The 22603-nt window shown below is 46.9% G+C and overlaps 1 protein-coding gene across 1 annotated transcript in view; it reads left to right on the top strand.

Annotated features, from left to right (window-relative positions):
• Positions 1-10030: 10030 nt before the first annotated feature.
• LOC147094919 (integrin alpha-X-like) overlaps positions 10031-22603 on the top strand; it is a 98540-nt gene continuing 85967 nt past the window's right edge. The window contains exon 1 of the mRNA XM_085973947.1: positions 10031-10303. The gene's annotated coding sequence lies outside the window, so the exon portion shown is untranslated. The remainder of the gene's footprint in view (positions 10304-22603) is intronic.

Raw genomic sequence — 22603 nt, forward strand, 5'->3', positions numbered from 1 at the left:
AAGCTCCAAGTGTGCAGGGCCCACATATCTCACAACGTCCCTGGGATCACGTGGGCCATGGCGAGCCAATCACGGAAGGGAATCTCCCTTCATACACTTGACGGGAAGACCTGTCAAATATATGCATGGAGATCACCCCCAAAAACATAGTAAAACTTTAAATATATATTTTTTAAAAATCACATTTTTAAAATGACTTTAAATTACAATGGCCCAGAAATTCGGGTCTCCACGGGTGAGTACGCACTGGGTACTCACCCGTAGGCTCAACGAAAGTGCCGGTTTTGCGCATGCACTGCGCATGCGCGGGAAACCGGAACTTCCGTTCCCTTAAACGAAGGGGTTCACAGGTCGAATGCGTGCACCGGAGAGGCAGCGCGTACGCCTGGAACTTCCGTTTTATTCCCCGGGAGGGTAAGTCTCCAGCAGTTACACTTTTAAAAAGCAGGCGCAGGGCCTGCTTTTAACAAGGTAAGTGGTGAATTAATTAAAATTAACACATTTTTTCCACAGGTTTATTATTTTTAAATACTTTAAAGAAAGGTAAGTTTATTTTTAGCCCCGTTAGAAAATGTAATTCATTTTTTCAAAAATTTAAATTATTGTTTAAAATAGTTATTTTATGTGATTTATAGATATTTTAAAAATGTGATGTTTTTAAAAAAAAATGTATTTGAAGTTTCAGTGATGTTTTGGGGCTTATAGTATTTATAGGTTTGACAGCTCTTCCTGTCAAACTTATGAATGAAGCATTTCCCTGCTACCATTGGCTCTCCATGGCCCACGTGATCCCAGGGGACGCTGCGAACTAACTGCGCCCCTGGGATACGCAAGCACTGTGCACCGGCAGTTGGAGCAGGCCCAGGATCGCAATCCCACGCGGGTCCACAGCTCAACGGCCAGCGCGCTAGGTAAGTGCAGGTCAGGGGGCTTGCACCCGCGGGAAGCCCCCGACCTGAATTTCTGGGCCAATAAATTAACTATTTTAAACAAAAATTTAAATTTTTGAAAAGAATAATTAACGTTTTTTATGGGGGCTAAAAATAAACTTACCTTTTTTTTAAAGTGTTTTTCAAATGATAAATCAGTGGGAAAAAAATGTTTTAAAAACTTTTTTTCAACTCTTATCCTGGTAAAGGCAGACCTTACGCCGCTTTTCCCAGGCATGAGAATTGTAAGGGTTTTCTGCGGGCGGAGGGTCTCCAGAAAGCGGAACTCTCCCCCCGCAGAGGCCCTTCTCCAGGAGCATCCTTGACAGGTCAGAAATGGTGGTTACCAGTGCATGTGCAGTGCATGCCTGAAACCGGCATTTCCAATGTCCCTATGGGTGGGTATATTGGAATATCCGGCCCATTGAGTACAAAAGTATGGAAGTTATACTGAATCTTTATTAATCGCTGGTTAGGCCACAACTGGAGTATTGCGTCCAGTTCTGGTCACCACACTTTAGGAAGGATGTGAAGGCCCTTGAGAGGGTGCAGAGGAGATTTACCAGAATGGTTCCGGGGATGGGGGATCTTCGCTACACTCCCTCCATGTCAAGAACATCCTTCCTCAGATAAGGCGACAAAAACTGCACACAGTACTCCAGGTGTGGTCTCACCAAGGCCCTGTACAACTGTAGTAAGACATCCTTGCTCCTGTACTCGAATCCTCTCGCTATGAAGGCCAACATACCATTTGCCTTCTTAACCACCTGCTGCACCTGCATGCTTACCTTCAGCGACTGGTGCACATGGACACCCGGGTCTCGTTGCACTTCCCCTTTTCCCAATCTATTGCCATTCAGATAATAATCTGTCTTCCTGTTAGACAGAGTGGTTAGCAAAGCATATGGGATCTTGGGTTTCAAAATAGATGTATTGAGTACAAAAGTAGAGAAGTTATACTGAATCTTTATAAAGTGCTGGTTAGGCCACAACTGGAGTATTGTGTCCAGTTCTGGTCACCACACTTTAGGAAGGATGTGAAAGCCCTTGAGAAGGTGCAGAGGAGATTTACCAGAATGGTTCCGGGGATGGGGGATCTTAGCTAAAAGGACAGGTTGGAGAAGCTGGATTTGTTTCCATTAGAGCAAAGGGGGTTGAGGGGTGATTTGATAGGTGATTACAACAGGTTTTGAGTACAGGAGTAAAGAAGTCTTATTCCAATTAAATAGGGCTTTGCTGAGACCACACCTGGAGTACTGTGTACAATTTTGGTCTCCTTACCTAAGGAAGGATAAACTTGCCATAGAGGGGGTGCAACGAAGGTTCACGAGATTGATTCCTGGGATGGCGGGACTTTCGTAGGAGAAAAGATTGAGTAAACTAGGCCTGTATTCTCTTGAATTCAGCAGACTGAGAGGGGATCTCATTGAAGCATACAAAATTATTACAGGGCTTGATAGGGTGGATGCTGGGAGAATGTTTCCCTTGGCTGGGGAGTCTAGAACCAGGGGCCACAGCCTCAGGATAAAGGGCAGGCTATTCAGGACTGAGATGAGAAGAAATTACTTCACACAGAGGGTGGTGAATCTTTGGAATTCTCTACCCCAGAGGGCTGTGGAGGCTCAGTCATTGGGTATATTCAAAGCAGAAGGCGATAGATTTCTGACTAGTAAGGGCATCAAGGGATTCACTGATTCACTTGTCCCCGATTCTCAATTAATTCATTGATTCACTTGTCCCTGATTCTCAATTAATTCATTGATTCACTTGTCCCCGATTCTCAATTAATTCAGTGATTCACTTGTCCCCGATTCTCAATTAATTCATTGATTCACTTGTCCCTGATTCTCAGTTAATTCAGTGATTCACTTGTCCCCGATTCTCAATTAATTCATTGATTCACTTGTCCCCGATTCTCAATTAATTCAGTGATTCACTTGTCCCTGATTCTCAATTAAATCATTAATTCACTTGTCCCCGATTCTCAATTAAATCATTAATTCACTTGTCCCTGATTCTCAATTAATTCATTAATTCACTTGTCCCTGATTCTCAATTAAATCATTAATTCACTTGTCCCCGATTCTCAATTAATTCATGAATTCACTTGTCCCTGATTCTCAATTAAATCATTAATTCACTTGTCCCCGATTCTCAATTAATTCATTAATTCACTTGTCCCCGATTCTCAATTAATTCATTAATTCACTTGTCCCCGATTCTCAATTAAATCATTAATTCACTTGTCCCTGATTCTCAATTAATTCATTAATTCACTTGTCCCTGATTCTCAATTAATTCATTAATTCACTTGTCCCTGATTCTCAATTAAATCATTAATTCACTTGTCCCTGATTCTCAATTAAATCATTAATTCACTTGTCCCTGATTCTCAATTAATTCATTAATTCACTTGTCCCTGATTCTCAATTAAATCATTAATTCACTTGTCCCCGATTCTCAATTAATTCATTAATTCACTTGTACCCGATTCTCAATTAAATCATTAATTCACTTGTCCCTGATTCTCAATTAAATCATTAATTCACTTGTCCCTGATTCTCAATTAATTCATTAATTCACTTGTCCCCGATTCTCAATTAAGTCATTAATTCACTTGTCCCTGATTCTCAATTAATTCATTAATTCACTTGTCCCCGATTCTCAATTAAATCATTAATTCACTTGTCCCTGATTCTCAATTAATTCATTAATTCACTTGTCCCCGATTCTCAATGAAATCATTAATTCACTTGTCCCTGATTCTCAATTAAATCATTAATTCACTTGTCCCCGATTCTCAATTAAAACATTAATTCACTTGTCCCTGATTCTCAATTAATTCATTAATTCACTTGTCCCTGATTCTCAATTAATTCATTAATTCACTTGTCCCTGATTCTCAATTAATTCATTAATTCACTTGTCCCTGATTCTCAATTAATTCATTAATTCACTTGTCCCCGATTCTCAATTAAATCATTAATTCACTTGTCCCCGATTCTCAATTAATTCATTGATTCACTTGCCCCTGATTCTCAATTAAATCATGAATTCACTTGTCCCTGATTCTCAATTAATTCATTAATTCACTTGTCCCCGATTCTCAATTAAGTCATTAATTCACTTGTCCCTGATTCTCAATTAATTCATTAATTCACTTGTCCCCGATTCTCAATTAAATCATTAATTCACTTGTCCCTGATTCTCAATTAATTCATTAATTCACTTGTCCCCGATTCTCAATGAAATCATTAATTCACTTGTCCCTGATTCTCAATTAAATCATTAATTCACTTGTCCCCGATTCTCAATTAATCATTAATTCACTTGTCCCTGATTCTCAATTAATTCATTAATTCACTTGTCCCTGATTCTCAATTAATTCATTAATTCACTTGTCCCTGATTCTCAATTAATTCATTAATTCACTTGTCCCTGATTCTCAATTAATTCATTAATTCACTTGTCCCTGATTCTCAATTAATTCATTAATTCACTTGTCCCTGATTCTCAATTAATTCATTAATTCACTTGTCCCCGATTCTCAATTAAATCATTAATTCACTTGTCCCCGATTCTCAATTAATTTATTGATTCACTTGCCCCTGATTCTCAATTAAATCATTAATTCACTTGTCCCCGATTCTCAATTAAATCATTAATTCACTTGTCCCTGATTCTCAATTAATTCATTAATTCACTTGTCCCCGATTCTCAATTAAATCATTAATTCACTTGTCCCCGATTCTCAATTAAATCATTAATTCACTTGTCCCTGATTCTCAATTAATTCATTAATTCACTTGTCCCCGATTCTCAATTAATTCATTAATTCACTTGTCCCTGATTCTCAATTAAATCATTAATTCACTTGTCCCTGATTCTCAATTAATTCATTAATTCACTTGTCCCTGATTCTCAATTAATTCATTAATTCACTTGTCCCTGATTCTCAATTAAATCATTAATTCACTTGTCCCCGATTCTCAATTAATTCATTGATTCACTTGTCCCCGATTCTCAATTAATTCACTGATTCACTTGTCCCCGATTCTCAATTAATTCATTGATTCACTTGTCCCCGATTCTCAATTAATTCATTAATTCACTTGTCCCCGATTCTCAATTAATTCATTGATTCACTTGTCCCCGATTCTCAATTAATTCATTAATTCACTTGTCCCCGATTCTCAATTAATTCACTGATTCACTTGTCCCTGATTCTCAATTAAATCATTAATTCACTTGTCCCTGATTCTCAATTAATTCATTGATTCACTTGTCCCTGATTCTCAATTAATTCATTGATTCACTTGTCCCCGATTCTCAATTAATTCATTGATTCACTTGTCCCTGATTCTCAATTAAATCATTAATTCACTTGTCCCTGATTCTCAATTAATTCATTGATTCACTTGTCCCTGATTTTCAATTAATTCATTGGTTCACTTGTTCCTGATTCTCAATTAATTCATTGATTCACTTGTCCCTGATTCTCAATTAATTCATTGATTCACTTGTTCCTGATTCTCAATTAATTCATTGATTCACTTGTCCCTGATTTTCAATTAATTCATTGGTTCACTTGTACCTGATTCTCAATTAATTCATTGATTCACTGGTGCCAACTTTATCTGTGCTCCAATGCTTATTTGTGTGCGATTTCCTAACTTGCACCAAGTCCCGTTCACCCATCACCCACCGCCGCCCCCCCACCCCCTGTGCTCGCTGACCTACACTGGCTCACGGTCCGGCAACGCCTCGATTTTAAAATTCTAATCCTCACTTTCAAAACCCTCCATGGCCTCCTCGCCCCCATCCCCTCCCTTTCTTGTCCTTATCTCTGCAACCTCCTCCAGCCCGACAACCCTCTGAGATCTCTGCGTTCCTCCAATTCTGGCCTCTTGAGCATCCCCGCAACTTTCCATCGCTCCGCCGTTGGCCGTCCATACCTCGGGAGCCTACTGTCAACAAGGGCAGATGTTGACGATGAAGTCCAACACCGCCTACAGTGTGCCAGTGCAGCCTTCGGCCGCCTGAGGAAGAGAGTGTTTGAAGACCAGGACCTCAAACCCGGCACCAAGCTCATGGTCTACAGAGCAGCAGTGATACCCACCTCCTCTACGCCCCAGAGACATGGACCATGTACAGCAGGCACCTCAAAGCACTGGAGAGGTACCAACAACATTGCCTCCGCAAGATCCTGCAAATCCATTGGCAGGATAGAAACATAGAAGATAGGTGCAGGAGTAGACTGTTCGGCCCCTTGAGCCTGCTCCGCCATTCAATGAGATCATGGCTGATCATCCAAATTCAGTACCCTGTCCCTGCTTTCTCCCCATATCCCTTGATCCCTTTAGCCTTAACAAATATATCTAACTCCTTCTTGAATATATTTAATGAATTGGCCTCAACTGCCTTCTGTGGTACAGAATTCCACAGGTTCACCACTCTCTGGGTGAAGAAATTCCTCCTCATCTCAGTCCGAAATGGCTTACCCCTTATCCTTAGACTGTGACCCCTGGTTCTGGACTCCCCCTCCATCCGGAACATTCTTCCTGTATCTAGTCTGTCTAGTACTGTTAGAATTTTATAAGTTTCAATGAGATCCCCTCTCATTCTTCTAAACTCCAGCGAGTATAAGCCCAATCGACCCAATCTCTCCTCATACGTCATTCCTGCCATCCCAGGTATCAGCCTGGTGAATCTTCACTGAACTCCTTTCATGGCAAGAACATCCTTCCTCAGATAAAGCGACTAAAACTGCACACAATACTCAAGGTGTGGTCTCACCAAGGCCCTGTACAACTGCAGCAAGACATCCATGTTCCTGTACTCGAACCCTCTCGCTACGAAGGCCAACATACCATTTGCCTTCTTAACCGCCTGCTGCACCTGCATGCTTACCTTCAGCGACTGGTGCACAAGGACACCCAGGTCTCGTTGCACTTCCCCTTCTCCCAATCTATTGCCATTCAGATAATAATTTGCCTTCCTGTTTTTGACACCAAAGTAGATAACCTCGCATTTATCCACATTATACTGCATCTGCTATGCTTCTGCCCAATCACCCAACCTGTCCAAATCATCCTGGAGTTTCTCGGCATCCTCCTCACAGCACAAATCTCTTAAATCTCTCCAGTCGTCTGTCTCCCTCTCAACTGTGCGTGTACCAAAAATATTTTGCCGACCAGAAAAGGCAGGAAGCGCCCGCCTTTACATAGTGCTCCCCCAGCCCCTTCCCGACTTGAAAACGTTCCCCTCTACCTGTCGTTCCTAACGGCAGGCGCTAAGAAAGGGGGCGGAGCGCCCCTTCGTAGCAAGAGGGTTTGAGTACAGGAACAAGGATGTCTTGCTACAGTTGTAAAGGGCCTTGGTGAGACCGCACCTTGAGTATTGTGTGCAGTTTTGGTCACCTTACCTGAGGAAGGACATTCTTGCCATGGAGGGAGTGCAGCGAAGATTCACCAGGCTGATACCTGGGATGGCAAGAATGACGTATGAGGAGAGATTGGGTCGATTGGGCTTATACTCACTGGAGTTTAGAAGATTGAGAGGGGATCTCATCGAATCCTATAAAATTCTGTCAGGTCTGGACAGACTAGATGCAGGAAGGATGTTTCTGATGGCCGGGGAGTCCAGAACCAGGGGTCATAGTCTAAGGATAAGGGGTAAGCCATTTAGGACTGAAATGAGGAGGAATTTCTTCACCCAGAGAGTGGTGAACCTGTGGAATTCTCTGCCACAAAGGGCGGTGGAGGCCAGTTCATTAAATATATTGAAGAAGGAGTTGGATATATTTCTTGAGGCTAAAGGGATCAAGGGATATGGGGAGAAAGCAGGGACAGGGTACTGAATTTGGATGATCAGCCATGATCTCATTGAATGGCGGAGCAGGCTCGAAGGGCTGAATGGCCTACTCCTGCTCCTATCTTCTATGTTTCTATGTTTCAATATCCGTTCCGGGGCGCTCCCGGGCGTCGTGCGCTCGACTGACGTCTCCGGTCAGTTTTGCGAGCGCTGCTATAATCGCCGCGCCCTGGCGCTAAGTTCCTAGCGCCCCCGTTAGCACCCCCCCCCAACCAACCGAATGTTTCCCCCTTGCATTTCTATAGCACCTTTCACAACCTCAGGACGTTCCACACTGCATCACAGCCAATGAAGTACATTCTGAAGTGTGGTCACTGTTGTAATGTACACTCTGGATCAGTTCCCATGGATTGGAGGGTAACTAATGTAACCTCACTATTCAAAAAAGGTGGTAGAAAGAAAACGGGGAATTACAGACCCGTAAGCCTGACATCGGAAGTGGGGAAAATGCTAGAGTCCATTATAAAAGATGTAATAGCAGAGCACTTGGAAAACAGTGACAGGATCGGACAAAGTCAACATGGATTTACAAAAGGTAAATCGTGCTTGACTAAACTACTGGAATTTCTTCAGGATGTAACTAGTAGAATAGATAAGGGAGAACCAGTGGATGTGGTGTAATTCGACTTTCAGAAGGCTTTCGATAAGGTCCCGCATAAGGGAATAGCGTGTAAACTTAAGGCACATGGGATTGGGGGTAAGGTACTGACTTGGATAGAGAACTGGTTGGCAGACAGGAAGCAAAGAGTTGGAATAAACGGGTCTTTTTCCAAGTGGCGGGCAGTGATTAGTGGGGTACCGCAGGGATCGGTGCTAGGACCCCAGCTATTCACAATATATATAAATGATATAGACGAGGGAACTAGATATAATATCTCCAAGTTTGCAGATGACACAAAGCTGGGTGGGCGTGTGTGCTGTGAGGAGGATGCCGAGAAACTCCAGCACGATTTGGACAGGTTGGGTGATTGGGCAGAAGCATGGCAGATGCACTGTAATGTGGATAAATGTGAGGTTATCCACTTTGGTGGCATAAACAGGAAGGCAGATTATTATCTGAATGGCAATAGACTGGGAGAAGGGGAAGTGCAACGAGACCTGGGCGTTCTTGTGCACCAGTTGCTCAAGGTAAGCATGCAGGTGCAGCAGGTGGTTAAGAAGGCAAGTGGTATGTTGGCCTTCATAGCGAGAGGATTCGAGTACAGGAGCAAGGATGTCTTGCTGCAGTTGTACAGGGCCTTGGTGAGACCACACCTTGAGTATTGTGTGCAGTTTTGTTCGCCTTATCTGAGGAAGGATGTTCATGCCATGGAGGGAGTGCAGCGAAGATTCACCAGACTGGTACCTGGGATGGCAGGGATGACGTATGCAGAGAGATTGGGTCGATTAAGCTTATACTCGCCAGAGTTTGGAAGAATGAGAGGGGATCTCATTTAAACATAAAATTCTAATAGGACTAGACAGACTAGATGCAGGAAGGCTGTTCCCGATGGTGGGGGAGTCCAGAACCAGGGGTCACATTCTAAGGATAAGGGGTAAGCCATTTAGGACTGAGATGAGGAGGAATTTCTTCACCCAGAGAGTGGTGAACCCGTGGAATTCTCTACCACAGAAGGCAGTGGAGGCCAATTCATTAAATATATTCAAGAAGGAGTTGGATATATTTCGTAAGGCTAAAGGGGTCAAGGGGTATGGGGAGAAAGCAGGGACAGGGTACTGAATTTGGATGATCAGTCTGTGGTAAACCACTGTTTGTATTCCACTGTGTACATGTCTGTACATGCCTCGGCTGACTCCTCCCACGAGTCCAGGTATAAAGGTGACTGCTCCACAGTCCCTCTGTATTCTGGACTGGTCGACCACTCGAGGCACACCTTCATTCTCTTGTTAATAAAAGCCTGTTAGTTACTCGCTTAACCTCAGTCTTTTGAGTGATTGATAACGCATCACAGTCATGATCGCATTGAATGGCAGTGCAGGCTCGAGGGGCCGAATGGCCTACTCCTGCTCCTATCTTCTATGTTTCTATGTCTCTCAGGACGTCCGACAGTGCATCACAGCCAATGGAGTACATTCTGAAGTGTGGTTGCTGTTGTAATGTAGCAAAACTTGGCAGCCGTGTCATGCACAGCAGGATCCCATGAGCAGCCTCGTGGATAAAAGACCATTTTTTTTTGTAGTGATGTTGGTTGAGGGATAAATATTGGCCCCCAGGACACCCAGGATAACTCCCCCTTCGACCCGTACTTCCAAGGAGAAGAAGCTTAGAGCAAAAAAATACGGGGGACACCTGTCCTCGGGTTGTATGGCACGAAAGCTTAAACATTTGCGGTCTGTTTTTGAAAACCACGCCTTTCTCTTTGCTCCCCCCTGCCCCTCCCAGCTTTGATCCCTTCGCATTGCTTCAACATCGGCATCGACCGGCCGGAGATATTCGCAGGCAAGGAGGAAAGCAGATTTGGTCAACGGGTGCTACAGTTCGGCAATCAGCAGGAAAGCTGGTAAGCCACCACGGCTTGTCTGTAAGGGGCGGTGTGTCTGGGTCAGCTTCGTCTCTGACTTATGAGCAGTTCCAATCACTCCCACTCCCTTGGTTCGAGGCCTGGAATTATTTGGGGGATGTAATGAAATTGCAGCAAACAACTGAGTTAGTGAAAGAACTTGGATTTTTATTTGAGACAGGAAAATATACAATACAATAAATCTCATTATTATGGTATGTTGGCCTTCATAGCGAGAGGATTTGAGTACAAGGATGTCTTGCTGCAGTTGTACTGGGCATTGCTGAGGCCACACCTTGAGTATTGTGCGCAGTTTTGGTCGCCTTATCTGTGGAAGGATGTTCTTGCCATGGAGGGAGTGCAACGAAGATTCACCAGACTGATACCTGGGATGGCAGGAATGACGTATGAGGAGAGAGTGGGTCAATGGGGCTTATACTCGCTGGAGTTTAGAAGAATGAGAGGGGATCTCATTGAAACTTATAAAATTCTAACAGGACTAGACAGACTAGATGCTGGAAGGATGTTCCCAATGGTCGGGGAGTCCAGAACCAGGGGTCACAGGCTAAGGGTAAGGGGTAAGCCATTTAGGACAGAGATGAGGAGGAATTTCTTCACCCAGAGAGTGGTGAACCTGTGGAATTCTCTACCACACAGGGCAGTTGAGGCCAATTCATTAAATATATTCAAGAAGCAGTTGGATATATTTCTTAAAGCTAAAGGGATCAAGGGATATGGGGAGAAGGCAGGGACAAGGTAATGAATTTGGATGATCAGCCATGATCTCATTAAATGGCGGAGCAGGCTCGAGGGGCCGAATGGCCTACTCCTGCTCCAATCTTCTATGATTCTATGTTTCTTTGCCCATGAGAAGATGGTGGTTGAGCTGCCATCTTGAATCGCTGCTGTCCCTGTGGATTATAGAAATATAGAACTCCTTGATTCCGGTGTTGTCCACGTGCTGTCCATCTCAGAGCAGCATTTCATGGCTCTGAGTATGCTTTAAAAACATTGATCCAACCCAGAGGCAATTCAAAACACATAATTCTTCATCCACGATGTGGACCAATATTTCCCGATCTTCAGGGAAAATAGGGGAATTTTGCGAACCCCTACAGGGAGCTTTACTCTGTATCTAACCCCGTGTTGTACCGGCCCTGGGAGTGTTTGATGGGACAGTGTAGAGGGACCTTAACTCTGTATCTAACCCGTGCTGTATCTGCCCTGGGAGTGTTTGATGGGACAGTGCAGAGGGAGCTTTACTCTGTGTCTAACCCCATGCTGTACCTGCCCTAGGAGTGTTTGTTGGAACAGAGTAGAGGGAGATTTACTCTGTGTCTAACCCCGTGCTGTACCTGCCCTGGGAGTGTTTGATGGGGCAGTGTAGAGGGAGATTTACTCTGTATCCAACCCGTGCTGTACCTGCCCAGGGAGTGTTTGATGGGACAGTGTAGAGGGAGCTTTACTCTGTATCTAACCCGTGCTGTACCTGCCCAGGGAGTGTTTGATGGGACAGTGTAGAGGGAGCTTTACTCTGTATCTAACCCGTGCTGTACCTGCCCTGGGAGTGTTTGATGGGACAGTGTAGAGGCAGCTTAACTATGTATCTAACCCACGCTGTACCTGCCCTGGGAGTGTTTGATGGGACAGTGTAGAGTGAGCTTTACTCTATCTAACCCGTGCTTTACCTGCACTGGGAGTGTTTGATGGGAGTGTAGAGGGAGATTTACTCTGTATCTAACCCATGCTGTACCTGCCCTGGGAGTGTTTGGTGGGACAGTGTAGAGGGAGCTTCACTCTGTATCTAACCCATGCTGTACCAGCCCTGGGAGTGTTTGGTGGGACAGTGTAGAGGGAGCTTCTCTCTGTATCGAACACATGCTGTACCTGCCCTGGGAGTGTTTGATGGGACAGTGTAGAGGGAGATTTGCTCTGTATCTAACACGTGCTGTACCAGCCCTGTGAGTGTTTGATGGGACAGTGTAGAGGGAGCATTACTCTGTATCTATGCCGTGCTGTACCTGCCCTGGGAGTGTTTGATGGGACAGTGTAGAGGGAGCTTTACTCTGTATCTAACCCGTGCTGTAACTGCCCTTGGAGTTTTTTATGGGACAGTGTAGAAGGAGCTTTACGCTGTATCTCACCCATGCTGCACCTACCCTGGGAGTGTTTGATGGGACAGTGTAGAGGGAGATTTACTTTGTATCTAACCCGTGCTGTTCCTGCCCTGGGAGTGTTTGATGGGACAGTGTGGATTGAGATTTATTCTGTATCTAACCCAGTGCTGTACCTGCCCTGGGAGTGTTTGATGGGACAGTGTAGAGGGGGCTTTACTCTGTATCTAACCCGTGCTATACCTGCCCTGGGAGTGTTTGATGGGGCAGTGTAGTGGTAGCTTTGCTCTGTATCTAACCCATGCTGTACCAGCCCGGGGAGTGTTTGATGAGACAGTGTAGAGGGAGCTTTACTATGTATCAAACCCATGCTGTACCTGCCCTGGGAGTGTTTGATGGGACAGTGTAGAGGGAGCTTTTCTCTGTATCTGTACCATGCTGTACCTGCCCTGTGAGTGTTTGATGGGACAATGTAGACGGATCATTACTCTGTATCTGACCCATGCTATACCTGCCCTTGGGCTTAAAAATCAGTTCTACGGGAAACTTCAAACTGGCTGTGAATGAACTGAAAGAGAAAGCAAGAAGGGCTTTCTATGCCATCAAAAAATCAATCCAAATAGAAATCCCAATTAGCATTTGGCTCAAAATTTTCAAATCAGTAATTGAACCAATTGGACTCTATGGCAGCGAGGTATGGGGACCGCTAACTCAACAAGAATTTGCAAAATGGGACAAACACCCAATTGAGATCCTACATGCAGAATTCTGTAAAAGTATCCTCCGGACTCAAAGGAAAACAGTAAACAATGCATGCAGGGCGGAACTAGGCCAATATCCATTAATAATCACTATCCAAAAAAGAGCCACCAAATTTTGGAATCACCTACAAATGAGCAATCCCCAATGCTATCACTACGACGCCCTGAAATGCCAAGAGCTGACCATAAAGAAGAATACCCTCAGTCAACTAGTCCTGGGACTCAGTGAAGTAACTACTAACAATAACCAGCCCCAGGACAGTGACAGGGTAACACAAAGAATTCGACCCAACACAATCGTCGCTAAGCAAAAGGAAAAATATCTGACATATTGGGCAGAAACAACAAAAACCCAAAGCAAACTCAATTGCTACTTGGCCCTAAACAGACAATACAACATAGCTGATTACCTGACCATGGTAAAGGATAGCAAACTGAGAAGAACCTTGACAAGGTACAGACTTAGCGAACATAGCCTAGCGATCGAAAAAGGCAGACACAGGCAGACCAGGCTGCCAAGAGAAGACAGGATATGCTCTCACTGCAGTCAGGGAGTAGTGGAGACAGAGATGCACTTCCTCACAGCCTGCGGAAAATATCAGGGCATCAGGGAGAATTTCTACCAAAAATTCTCACAAATATGCCCTGATTTCAGAAATCTGAATGACAACCAAAAACTCCCATTCCTACTGGGAGAGGAGAGAAGCTGTATAACACTGGCGGCACACTATGTTACAGCTTGCCATGAACAGAGGGACAACCAGTAAACTAAGAAAAGAATATATATAAACAATGCGAATGTATATTTATACACTCAGGGATATACCTGTTTATACACTGTATGAATAGAACTGCGTTTATGTGCTAAACCATAAATGTATTTTGATGCTTTGGCAACATAAGATGTAACTTATCATGCCAATAAAGCGATTTGAATTGTGAATTGTGAATTGAGTGTTTGATGGGACAGTGTAGAGTGAGCTTTACTCTGTATCTAACCCGTGCAGTACCGGCCCTGGGAGTGTTTGATGGGACAGTGTAGAGGGAGCTTTACTCTATCTAACCCATGCTTTACCTGCCCTGGGAGTGTTTGATGGGAGTGCAGAGGGAGTTTTACTCTGTATCAAACCCCATGCTGTACCTGCCCTGCGAGTGCTTGATGGGACAGTGTAGAGGGAGCTTTACTCTGTATCTAACCCATGCTGTACCTGCCCTGGGAGTGTTTGATGGGACAGTGTGGAGGGAGATTTGCTCTGTATCTAACACGTGCTGTACCAGCCCTGTGTGTGTTTGATGGGACAGTATAGAGAGAGCATTACTCTGTATCCATGCCGTGCTGTACCTGCCCTGGGAGTGTTTGATGGGATAGTGTAGAGGGAGATTTACTTTGTATCTAACCCGTGCTGTTCCTGCCCTAGGAGTGTTTGATGGGACAGTGTGGATTGAGATTTATTCTGTATCTAACCCAGTGCTGTACCTGCCCTGGGAGTGTTTGATGGGACAGTGTAGAGGGAGCTTTACTCTGTATCTAACCCATGCTGTACCAGCCCTGGGAGTGTTTGATGAGATAGTGTAGAGGGAGCTTTACTATGTATCGAACCCATGCTGTACCTGCCCTGGGAGTGTTTGATGGGACAGTGTAGAGGGAGCTTTTCTCTATATCTTTACCGTGCTGTACCTGCCCTGTGAGTGTTTGATGGGACAATGTAGACGGATCATTACTCTGTATCTGTCCCGTGCTATGCCTGCCCTGGGAGTGTTTGATGGGACAGTGTAGAGGGAGCTTTACTCTATCTAACCCGTGCTGTACCTGCCCTGGGAGTGTTTGATGGGACAGTGTAGAGGGAGCTTTACTCTATCTAACCCGTGCTGTACCTGCCCTGGGAGTGTTTGATGGGACAGTGTAGAGGGAGCTTTACTCTGTATCTAACCCGTGCTGCACCTGCCCTGGGAGTGTTTGATGGGACAGTGTAGAGGGAGCTTTACTCTGTATCTAACCCGTGCTGTACCTGCCCTGCGAGTGCTTGATGGGACAATGTAGAGGGAGCTTCTCTCTGTATCTAACCCATGCTGTACCTGCCCTGGGAGTGTTTGATGGGACAGTGTGGAGGGAGATTTGCTCTGTATCTAACACGTGCTGTACCAGCCCTGTGTGTGTTTGATGGGGCAGTATAGAGAGAGCATTACTCTGTATCCATGCCGTGCTGTACCTGCCCTGGGAGTGCTTGCTGGTGCAGTGTAGAGGGAGATTTACTCTGTAGCTAACCCGTGCTGTACCTGCCCTGGGAGTTTTTGATGGGACCGTGTAGAAGGAGCTTTACACTGTATCTAACCCGTGCTGTACCTACCCTGGGAGTGTTTGATGGGACAATGTAGAGGGAGCTTTACTTTGTATCTAACCCGTGCTGTACCTGCCCTGGGAGTGTTTGATGGGACAGTGTAGAAGGAGCTTTTCTCTGTATCTAACCCGTGCTGTACCTGCCCTGGGAGTGTTTGATGGGACAGTGTAGAGCGAGCTTTACTCGTTATCTAACCCGTGCTGTACCTGCCCTGGGAGAGTTTGATGGGACGGTGTAGAGGGAGCTTTACTCTGTATCTAACGGATGCTGTTACTGCCCTTTGAGTGTTTGATGGGACAGCGTAGAGGGAGCTTTACTCTGTATCTAACCACGTGTTGTACCTGCCCTGCGAGTGTTTGATGGGACCGTGTAGAGGGAGGGTAACTCTGTATCTAACCCGTGCTGTATCTGCCCTAGGAGTGTTTGATGGGACAGTGTAGAGGGAGCCTTACTCTGTGCCTAACCCCGTGCTGAACCTGCTTTGGGGGTGTTTGATGGGACAATGTTGAGGGAGCTTTAATCTGTATCTAACCCATGTTGTACTTGCCCAGGGAGTGTTTCACGGGACAGTGTAGAGGGAGTTTTGCTCTGTATCTAACCCGTGCTGTACCTGTCCTGGGTGTGTTTGATGGGACAGCGGAGAGGGAGCTGAACTTTGTATCTAACATGTGCTGTACCTGCCCTGGCAGTTTTTGATGGGACAGTGTAGAAGGAGCTTTACTCTGTATCTAACCCGTGCTGTACCTGCTCTGGGAGTGTTTGCTGGGACAGTGTAGAAGGAGCTTTACTCTGCATCTAACCGGTGCTTTACCTGCACTGTGAGTGTTTGATGGGACAGTGTACAGGGAGATTTACTTTGTATCTAACCCCGTGCTGTACCTGCCCTGGGAGTGTTTGATGGGACAGTGTAGAGGGAGCTTTTCTCTGTATCTAACTGGTGCTGTACCTGCCCTGGGAGTATTTGATGGGATAGTGTAAAGGGAGCTTTACTCTATCTAACCCGTGCTGTACCTGCCCTGGGAGTGTTTGATGGGATAGTGTAGAGGGAGCTTTTCTCTGTACCTATACCGTGCTATACCTGCCCTGTGAGTGTTTGATGGGGCAGTAAAGAGGGAGCTTTACTCTGTATCTGACCCGTGCAGTACATGCCCTGGGAGTGTTTGACGGGACAATGTCGATGGAGATTTACTCTGTATCTAACCCATGCTGTACCTGCCCTGGGAGTGTTTGATGGGACAGTATAGAGGGAGCTTTACTCTGTATCTAACCCATGCTGTACCAGCTCTGGGAGTGTTTGATGGGACAGTGTAGAGGGAGCTTTACTCTGCATCTAACCCGTGTTGTGCCTGCCCTGGGAGTGTCTGTTGGGTCAGTTTAGAGGGAGCTTTGCTTTGTAACTAACCCATGCTGTACCAGCTCAGGGATTGTTTGATGGGACAGTGTAGAGGGAGATTTACTCTGTATCTAACCCGTGTTGTGCCTGCCCTGGGAGTGTTTGATGGGACAGTGTAGAGGGAGCTTTACTCTGTATCTAACCCGTGATGTACCAGCCCTGGGAGTGTTTGATGGGACAGTGTAGAGAGAGCTTTACTCTGTATCTAACCCATGCTGTACCTGCCCTGGGAGTGTTTGACGGACAGTGTAGAGGGCGCTTTACTCTGTATCTAACCCATGCTGTACCTGCCCCGGGAGTGTCTGACGGACAGTGTAGAGGGAGCTTTACTCTGTATCTAACCCATGCTGTACCTACCCTGGTAGTGTTTGATGGGACAGTGTAGAGGGAGCTTTACTGTGTATCTAACGAATGCTGTTACTGCCCTTTGAGTGTTTGATGGGACAGTGTAGAGGTAGCTTTACTCTGTATTTTACCCCATGCTGTACCTGCCCTGGGAGTGTTTGATGGGACTATGTTGAGAGAGCTTTACTCTGTATCTAACCCCGTGTTGTACCTTCTCTGCGAGTGTTTGATGGGACAGTGTACAGGGAGCTTTACTCTGTATCTAACCCCGTGTTGTACCTGCCGTGGGAGTGTTTGATGGGGCACTGTAGAGGGAGCTTTACTCTGTATCTAACCCGTGTTGTACTTGCCCAGGGGGTGTTTGACGGGACAGTGTAGAGGGAGTTTTACTCGGTATCTTACCCGTGCTGTACCTGCCCTGGTTGTGTTTGATGGGACAGCGGAGAGGGAGCTTAACTCTGTATCTACCCCACGCTGTATCTGCCCTGGGAGTGCTTGATGGGACAGTGCATAGCGAGCTTTACTCTATCTAACCCCTGCTGTACCTGCACTGGAATTGTTTGTTGGGAGTGTAGAGGGAGCTTTACTCTGTATCTAACCCCGTGCTGTACCTGCCCTGCGTGTGTTTGATGGGACAGTGTAGAGGGAGATTTACTCTGTATCTAACCCGTGCTGTACCTACCCTGGGAGTGTTTGATGGGACAGTGTAGAGGGAGCTTTACTTTGTATCTAACCCGTGCTGTTTCTGCCCTGGGAGTGTTTGATGGGACAGTGTAGAGGGAGCTTTACTTTGTATCTAACCCGTGCTGTATCTGCCCTGGGAGTGTTTGATGGGACAGTGTAGAGGGAGCTTTACTCTGTATCTAACCCGTGCTGTACCTGTCCTGGGAGTGTTTGATGGGACAGTGTAGAGGGAGCTTTACTCTGTATCTAACCCGTGCTGTACCTACCCTGGGAGTGTTTGATGGGACAGTGTAGAGGGAGCTTTACTTTGTATCTAACCCGTGCTGTATCTGCCCTGGGAGTGTTTGATGGGACAGTGTAGAGGGAGCTTTACTCTGTATCTAACCCATGCTTTACCTGCCCTGGGAGTGTTTGATGGGACAGTGTAGAGGGAGCTTTACTCTGTATCTAACCGGTGCTGTACCTGCCCTGGCAGTGTTTGATAGGACAGTGTAGAGGGAGTTTTACTCTGTATCTAAACCGTGCTGTACCTGCCCTGGGAGTGTTTGATGGGACAATGTAGAGGGAGATTTTCTCTGTACCTGTACCGTGCTGTACCTGCCCTGTGAGTGTTTGATGGGGCAGTTTAGAGGGAGCTTTACTCTGTATCTGAACCGTGCTGTATCTGCCCTGGGAGTGTTTGATGGGGCAGTGTAGAGGGAGCTTTGCTCTGTGTCTAACCCCATGCTGTACCTGCCCTGGGAGTGTTTGATGGGGCAGTGCAGAGGAAGCTTTACTCTGTATCTAACCCGTGTTGTACCTGCCCAGGGAGTGTCTGACGGGACAGTGTAGAGGGAGCTTTATTCTGTATCTAACACGTGCTGTACCTGCCCTGGGTGTGTTTGATGGGTCAGTGTATAGCGAGCTTTATTCCATCTAACCCGTGCTGTACCAGCCCTGGGAGTGTTTGATGGGAGTGTAGAGGGAGCTTTACTCTGTATCTAACCCGTGCTGTATCTGCCCTGGGAGTGTTTGATGGGACAGTGTAGAGGGAGATTTACTCTGTATCTAACCCCGTGCTGTACCTGCCCTGGGAGTGTTTGATGGGACAGTGTATAGATAGCTTTACTCTCTATCTAACCCATGCTTTACCTGCCCTGGGAGTGTTTGATGGGACAGTGTAGAGGGAGCTTTACTCTGTATCTAACCGGTGCTGTACCTGCCCTGGGAGTGTTTGATAGGACAGTGTAGAGGGAGCTTTACTCTGTATCTAACCGGTGCTGTACCTGCCCTGGGAGTGTTTGATAGGACAGTGTAGAGGGAGTTTTACTCTGTATCTAAACCGTGCTGTACCTGCCCTGGGAGTGTTTGATGGGACAATGTAGAGGGAGATTTTCTCTGTACCTGTACCGTGCTGTACCTGCCCTGGGAGTGTTTGATGGGGCAGTTTAGAGGGAGATTTTCTCTGTACCTGTACCGTGCTGTACCTGCCCTGTGAGTGTTTGATGGGGCAGTTTGGAGGGAGCTTTACTCTGTATCTGAACCGTGCTGTATCTGCCCTGGGAGTGTTTGATGGGACAGTGTAGAGGGAGCTTTACTCTGTGTCTAACCCCATGCTGTACCTGCCCTGGGAGTGTTTGATGGGACAGTGTAGAGGGAGCTTTACTCTGTATCTAACCCGTGCTGTACCTGCCCTGGGAGTGTTTGATGGGGCAGTGTAGAGGGAGCTTTACTCTGTATCTAACCCGTGCTGTACCTGCCCTGGGAGTGCTTGATGGGACAGTGCATAGCGAGCTTTACTCTATCTAACCCCTGCTGTACCTGCACTGGGATTGTTTGTTGGGAGTGTAGAGGGAGCTTTACTCTGTATCTAACCCCGTGCTGTACCTGCCCTGCGTGTGTTTGATGGGACAGTGTAGAGGGAGCTTTACTTTGTATCTAACCCGTGCTGTACCTACCCTGGGAGTGTTTGATGGGACAGTGTAGAGGGAGCTTTACTTTGTATCTAACCCGTGCTGTATCTGCCCTGGGAGTGTTTGATGGGACAGTGTAGAGGGAGCTTTACTTTGTATCTAACCCGTGCTGTATCTGCCCTGGGAGTGTTTGATGGGACAGTGTAGAGGGAGCTTTACTCTGTATCTAACCCATGCTGTACCTGTCCTGGGAGTATTTGATGGGACAGTGTAGAGGGAGCTTTACTCTGTATCTAACCCGTGCTGTACCTACCCTGGGAGTGTTTGATGGGACAGTGTAGAGGGAGCTTTACTTTGTATCTAACCCGTGCTGTATCTGCCCTGGGAGTGTTTGATGGGACAGTGTAGAGGGAGCTTTACTCTGTATCTAACCCATGCTTTACCTGCCCTGGGAGTGTTTGATGGGACAGTGTAGAGGGAGCTTTACTCTGTATCTAACTGGTGCTGTACCTGCCCTGGGAGTGTTTGATAGGACAGTGTAGAGGGAGTTTTACTCTGTATCTAAACCGTGCTGTACCTGCCCTGGGAGTGTTTGATGGGACAATGTAGAGGGAGATTTTCTCTGTACCTGTACCGTGCTGTACCTGCCCTGTGAGTGTTTGATGGGGCAGTTTAGAGGGAGCTTTACTCTGTATCTGAACCGTGCTGTATCTGCCCTGGGAGTGTTTGATGGGGCAGTGTAGAGGGAGCTTTGCTCTGTGTCTAACCCCATGCTGTACCTGCCCTGGGAGTGTTTGATGGGGCAGTGCAGAGGAAGCTTTACTCTGTATCTAACCCGTGTTGTACCTGCCCAGGGAGTGTCTGACGGGACAGTGTAGAGGGAGCTTTATTCTGTATCTAACACGTGCTGTACCTGCCCTGGGTGTGTTTGATGGGTCAGTGTATAGCGAGCTTTATTCTATCTAACCCGTGCTGTACCAGCCCTGGGAGTGTTTGATGGGAGTGTAGAGGGAGCTTTACTCTGTATCTAACCCGTGCTGTAAGTGCCCTCGGAGTTTTTGATGGGATAGTGTAGAGGGAGCTTTGCTCTGTATCTAACCCGTGCTGTACCTACCCTGGGAGTGTTCGATGGGACAGTGTAGAGGGAGCTTTACTTTGTATCTAACCCGTGCTGTATCTGCCCTGGGAGTGTTTGATGGGACAGTGTAGAGGGAGATTTACTCTGTATCTAACCCCGTGCTGTACCTGCCCTGGGAGTGTTTGATGGGACAGTGTATAGATAGCTTTACTCTCTATCTAACCCATGCTTTACCTGCCCTGGGAGTGTTTGATGGGACAGTGTAGAGGGAGCTTTACTCTGTATCTAACCGGTGCTGAATCTGCCCTGGGAGTGTTTGATAGGACAGTGTAGAGGGAGTTTTACTCTGTATCTAAACCGTGCTGTACCTGCCCTGGGAGTGTTTGATGGGACAATGTAGAGGGAGATTTTCTCTGTACCTGTACCGTGCTGTACCTGCCCTGGGAGTGTTTGATGGGGCAGTTTAGAGGGAGATTTTCTCTGTACCTGTACCGTGCTGTACCTGCCCTGTGAGTGTTTGATGGGGCAGTTTAGAGGGAGCTTTACTCTGTATCTGAACCGTGCTGTATCTGCCCTGGGAGTGTTTGATGGGACAGTGTAGAGGGAGCTTTGCTCTGTATCTAACCCGTGCTGGACCTGCCCTGGGAGTGTTTGATGGGACAGTGTAGAGGGAGCTTTGCTCTGTATCTAACCCGTGCTGGACCTGCCCTGGGAGTGTTTGATGGGGCAGTGTAGAGGGAGCTTTGCTCTGTATCTAACCCGTGCTGGACCTGCCCTGGGAGTGTTTGATGGGGCAGTGTAGGGGGAGCTTTACTCTGTATCTAATCCGTGCTGTACCTGCCCTGGGAGTGTTTGATGGGGCAGTGTAGGGGGAGCTTTACTCTCTATTTAACCCTCAGTACTGCTGCTCTGACAGTGCGGCTCTCCCTCAGTACTGACCCTCCGACAGTGCAGCACTCCCTCAGTACTGCCCCTCTGACAGTGCAGCGCTCCCTCTGTACTGCCCCTCCGACAGTGCGGCACTCCCTCAGTACTGTCCCTCCGACAGTGCAGCGCTCCCTCGGTACTGACCCTCCGATAGTGCTGCGCCCCCTCAGTACCGCCCCTCTGACAGTGCAGTGCTCCCTCAGTACTGCCCCTCAACAGTGCGGTGCCCCCTCAGTACCGCCCCTCTGAGAGTGCGGTGCTCCCTCAGTACTGCCCCTCCGACAGTGCTGCGCTCCCTCAGTACTGCCCCTCGACAGTGCGGTGCTCCCTCAGTACTGCCCCTCCGACAGAGCAGCGCTCCCTCAGTACTGCCCCTCCGACAGTGCGGCACTCCCTCAGTACTGCCCCATCGACAGTGCGGCGCTCCTTCAGTACTGCCCCTCCGACAGTGCAGCGCTCCCTCAGTACTGGCCCTCCGACAGTGCAATGCTCCCACAGTACTGCCCCTCCGACAGTGCGGCGCTCCCTTAGTACTGCCCCCCCGACAGTGCTGCGCTCCCTCAGTACTGCCCCTCCGACAGTGTGGCACTCCCTTTGTACTGCCCCTCCGACAGTGCGGCGCTCCCTCAGTACTGCCCCTCTGACCGTGCAGCGCACCCTCAGTACTGCCCCTCCGACAGTGTGGCGTTCCCTCAGTACTGCCCCTCCGACATTGCGGCGCTCCCTCCGTACAGCCCCTCCGACATTGTGGCGCTCCCTCAGTACTG

Source organism: Somniosus microcephalus, unplaced genomic scaffold (assembly GCF_052327205.1).
Source record: "Somniosus microcephalus isolate GS21.2 unplaced genomic scaffold, FLI_Smic_1.0 unresolved_chr1, whole genome shotgun sequence".
NCBI lineage: Eukaryota > Metazoa > Chordata > Chondrichthyes > Squaliformes > Somniosidae > Somniosus > Somniosus microcephalus.